Source organism: Pinus tabuliformis, chromosome 4_2 (assembly GCF_031772625.1).
Source record: "Pinus tabuliformis cultivar Carrire ecotype Pingquan chromosome 4_2, CPIR1, whole genome shotgun sequence".
In the NCBI taxonomy this organism is placed as follows: domain Eukaryota; kingdom Viridiplantae; phylum Streptophyta; class Pinopsida; order Pinales; family Pinaceae; genus Pinus; species Pinus tabuliformis.
The window spans coordinates 797,190,137-797,195,659 of record NC_142304.1 but is presented as its reverse complement, the minus strand read 5'-3'; positions in this window follow the sequence as shown (position 1 = coordinate 797,195,659).

Below are 5,523 nucleotides of genomic sequence, written 5' to 3'. Positions count from 1 at the left end.
CGACAATCAGTGTGCACTGACAACAATAGTTTCTCACATTCTAGTTGCGTTCGTTCTTCCATTCTGATGAGTTTTTCAAACTATCGCCTTCACACACCTTTGTTTTTGTGAGTGTCATTTTCATGTTTTCGGTTGTCTCTTTTGCTTGCCTTCACCCTAATGAGTTTCATTTTCATGTTATCATTTCTTTGGCATGTGTTACTTTCATTATTGTTCAAATATCGCAAGATTCATTTGCACTTTAGAAATTGGCGTATTTTCGCATGTTAGCCATTGCTCAATGTATGCATGCTCGTTATGGTGGTTTCAAGGGGTTATACTTGTGTGAATGAGTTGGTCTAACCATTTAAACATCAGTCGCACTTATTCCCAAAGTTTTTTTAAGTAATGTTTCACAAGTGTCATCATGGTCATCATAAAGTGTACCTTTAGTGTCGCACTTGTCATAAGATTGTCGCATTGAGGGAAATATGTTGTTAACGTGTTCCAAATGATCTATGTTGTTGTGTTGTCAAAGTGTCTCAAGTGTGTGATAGTCAAGTCATATCACTACTCACAACAGTCTCTTCCATCCGACACTTAGCCAAATTTCAAAAAAATCCCAACAAGCTAGCCTCATCTAGCCCTCCAGAACTGTGCATTTCACAACTTCAGTGCTTAATCCCAGAACTGCGCATTTTGATACTTTAGTGCTTAAGCCCAGAACTATGCATTTCACAACCTCAATGCTCAAGCCCAAAACTATGCATTTCACAACATCAGTGCTCCAGCCTAGAAGTGTACACTTCACAACTTCAGTGCTCAAGCTCGACCTTGCCTCCTAGAATTGCACAATTCATCCTCCCATCCTGGCCTCAACTGTGAACTTCGCAATATCTAGCCTCAACCTCATCCCTTGAGCTCCTGATCTGCACAATTGCGTAGTGGCCCAAACTCCCTTGTCTCCCGGAACTACGCAGTGTGTTCACTAAGTGTCCATCCCCTCAGCTTGCCTCTATGGCTCCTAGAATTGCATAGATTTCTCCCTCAATCCAGCCTAAACTACGCACTACATAGTCTCAAGGCTCAAGCCTCAGCCCTAACTGCCTGAGTTGTGTAATTTTGCAGTTATTGAGCCTCTTTCCTAGCTTGTCACCTATTTTTGGCTTAGTCAGTGGATCAACGTGCACCATCTTAGACTAGGGGTTTATCAAACTCATGCCATCTTGTCATGAGTGAATCAAAGATACAAGAACTCTATCATGCTATGGAAAGATGATGAATAAGTATATGGAGAAGGATAACATGCTCGAATGCACATATGGATCTGAAGGGATAAGATGATCAGCAGGCAAGAAGGCGAAGGAACATCAAACTTTGATAGAAGATGAAGATGAAGATCACATGGAAGACTCTTCATCTTCAATTCACGAGGAGGAAGAAGAATAACATGTACCATCTATTCAAGAAGACGCAAATAAATAAGCAACAAGAAGGATAGCTTGGCACTGTCACATCATCAGTTTCATGTCATTTCCTGTCACAAGTCATCATATGCCACATCATTATTATGGATTATGTAATTACCTATTCAAAATGTATTGTAAATTAGAAGTCCAAAGGACACACATGGAATATCAAGAGTCATGTAAGTCGAAAATTCATAGGAATTCAAATAGTCATGAGGGTAGTCAAAGAGTCACAAGGAAGGTGAAGCATCACCCCTTGGTTATATATACACCCTCATTGTATCCTCGCGCAAGGCATTAGAGAGATAAGCTAGTTCTTTTGAGGAGGAAGGAGTGGCTCCATTGCTCCACTATTGGAGCTAATGGCATTCATTGTATGCATGTTTATTGGAACTTTTACTTAATATGAGAAGCCTTATGGGCTAGAACGTTCTTCAAGCATGGATTATGTATATTTTTAATACTATTATGTGAATATTTTTAATTCATGTTTTCTTTCATCTATTCTAAAGTAGTTGAACTACTTCGATTATTTTGGTACTTATCATATTGAGAATGTGCAGTAAATTTTATTATCATTGTTGCATCCTCGTGGACTATTCTGCTAGATATTAGATTAATCTTCCTCATTATATTGGTTTCAATGATTGTCGCATCTTTGTGTACTATTTCGCGTGATCTTGTACGGACCCTTCTTGTTCATGTTGATGAGCACCAAAAATGGATAATTATTTGGGCTTATTCAACCTCCTAATTTGACTTGATCCACCATTCTCATTAGTTTATTGCATGTTTTTGATTATATTTATGCTAATAGAGTGAATTTGGTTAGTAATTATGCCAACAAGTCTAATGGGTGCTTTGTGTAGCCTTTTTGGTCAACTTGGAGACAAAATTGAAGGTCTTAATGAGCACTTGGCAGCCAAATTCGTGGGAAAACAAGGGAGAGGATTTGTAGGAAGGTGTCCCCTTCATTTATGGGCCCTTACCTCGAATTCTCCACCATCAGCTCGGAGTTCAAAGGCCACCAAATCAATGAGCACAAGGGCAGCCAAGCAAGTCAAGTAGGACTGTTGTTAACTACAAGTTTTGGGCAGCCGATTCCCTAAATTTTAGGAGGACTGTTGGGGTCCTCAATTTGTATAAATAAGAAGGCTTAGGGCCTCATTTGGGTTAGCTAGTGGTTAGTCATTTTGTAGCTGGTAGTCAGTCATTTCATAGCCTTGTTGTAGTCATTTTGTAGTTCGATTTTTAGGCAATAGATTAGCTTTGCTTTCAACTCATTCTCAAGCTCTCCTTGTGGATAGTTTTGATGTAACTCTTCATTTCTTAATCAATAAAGATGAATCTAGCTTTGCACCAGCTCTAAATCTCTCTTGGGAGGCTGTAGCTCTTGGGGTTGGGCCCATCTCAAGTGCCCAGTACCTCCTTTGCTTATCTTTATGTGTCTTTGCTGCATTCTTAGAATAAAATCTTCTATTTAGATTTAAATGTTGTGTTGTTGTTAGGTTGCTTTTGATGATTAAAAAGTTTTTTCATGTTTAGATTTGCTTGATAGGTTAATCATAGGGAAGATCTTCAGAAAAAGGCTACCAAACACCTTGGATCTCACCTCCCCCTCAGTGGAATCATGAGCTGGGACCAATGTGACTTTGCTGCCAACAAAAACATTGTTTTGCTTTGCCATGCAATTCTTAGTGTTGTAATCCTCTTTTGTAGATGCTGATATTAGTAGTGTTTAAATGCTTCAGTTTATGATTTCTTAGTGCCATGAGTTATTTCACGCATTTCATTTCAAATAAACTGTTGTTCATTTCCTTTTGTTGTTACTTAGGTCATAATAGAGTAAAGTAACTAGGTCATAGGTTTTATAAGTGTTTGTTTGTTCAGTTTGAAAAAACACTTGCAGAGTACCTATTACCCATCCTTACCTGCACATACTCCATCCAACCTACCTGTTTCATCCTTCACACAGAACCCTAACCTTACAGTTGCCTCATTCGCTTACTTTGCCATGATTCTCATCTTCTTGTGCAACATCGTTTCATCCCTCCTTGAACAAATCTCACCATCTGCACCACTCCTCAACTCCATCCTCTAAATCTTGAACTCCCCTACACCCCTATTTCACCTCCATACTCATTCCTCCATCTTTATCCCTCCATCCATGCTCCAAAATCCCATTTCGAAACATCCTATAGAAGAATTACAGAACATCCTGTAGAAATCCAGAACATCCTATAGAACCCCTGCAGACTTCCTGTAGAAGCTCATAAACACGGTTTCTTGGCAGCCAAACTTTGTGAGACTCTCCGGAAGGGTTTTAGGGACCCCTTAGACCCTCTCTGAACCTTCCCAACATTTCTCAAGCATTTCTCCTCCTCGATCCACCTCTGCACAGTGAAAAGCCAGTTAAAAGCACATGCATGATAATTATAACAACTTAATCAAAAATAAAAAAAGATGTTTTCTTCAGATAGTGGTAGTCTAGACACATGTATTTTTGTTGGCATTATGATTCAAGTGTTGTCCTTGATGGCAACTCACTCAGAGGTTGGTACAGTTGCTCAGAGATTGGTACAGGTGATGGCAGTTAATCAGAAGACAGATCTTAGTACAGCAGGCCAAGAAAGTTCATACACGCAGGTTCATTAAGCCCAAGTCGCGTGTACACGCAGGTTGGCTTCAGTAAAAGAGCGTGTATGTGAAAACGTACCTTTGGTCCATGGCGGTTAGTCCTTGGAAGTTGTGCCTATGGTTTTGGACCATGGCGTCTCGACGGACGTGTTGATCCCTAGTTTTGAAGTTGATGGTATTGTGTTACTATGGTTTTGGACCGTGGTATTGTAAAGGGCCTAAGGCTATATAAGGAGAAGATCATTAGGCAAATGAAGGCAGGCAAGGTGCAAGAGTGTGTGAGTGATGAAGATCTGAGGAAGTGTGAGATCCAAGTGCTGGTTATGGGTTGGTGATCTGAACCAAGGTTTCACTCATGTGGAGGATGATGAATGATGGAACGAGATCTCAAGGCTTGGAATGATTATCTTCATATGGTTTGCCTGTGGATAGATCAGATCTACAGACGCATGTTTATTATTATGATCTGGGTATGTTTTGATGTCTGATATAGCTGCAGAGTTATAAGTTAGAATTTGCAGATCTGTACGCGGGTTGGCTTTGGTAAAAGAGCGTATACATGCAGGTTGGGTTCATCCAAATAGCGTATACAATGTGAAGTATGATATTTGAAGATGAAGTTGGATCTGGTTGTTGTTATGTTGTCTGGTTGTTGTTGACAGGGTTACAGTGATTCAGAATTGGGTGTTTCAGTGATTGATGATGCAGGTTGTTCTACAATGGTGATCGTTTCATGGATCCAGTATGAAAATGTATGAAACGTGGTCCCGGGAAGATCGTAGGCCGGCACCTACGTACTGGTAAACATATCAGCCAGTACAAGAGCCAAGGGGGTTGTAGCTCCCTTCCAGGAGCAGCTGGAAAACGAGTGAAGGTTGTAGCCTTCTGTAGGGTTGGCACCTACGTACTAGTAAATGGATCGGCTAGTACAAGAGCTATGAAGGTTGTAGCCTTCTGTAGGGTTGGTACCTACGTACTAGTAAATGGATCGGCTAGTACAAGAGCTATGAGGGTTGTAGCCCTCTGCAGGTTGCAGCCTGCGTGCTGGTAAATGACTGCACCAGTGCATTGTAAAAGAAGTTTCTTATTAAAGAAGAAAGAGACGAATTGCAGCAAGTGGTTTTTCACCCACATTGGGTTTCCACCTTATATCATGGTGTTCATGTGTGTGGCTCTTGTGTGATGTTCTGTTCTGTTATTCTGCACCTGTTTACTGTTAATATGCTTAATAATGATCTGATGCATTTACTGAAGATTAAGCTAACTGAATTATAAGATCTCTGGATATACGCGAGTTTCATTAGACACAGTAGCGTGTACACGCGGGTTCACTTAATTGAAGTAGCGTATATGTTTCTGAGCATGAAATTGAAAAAGTTTGATTGATCTGATAATACTGATTCACCCCCCCTCTCAGTATTATTTCCAACAATTTTAC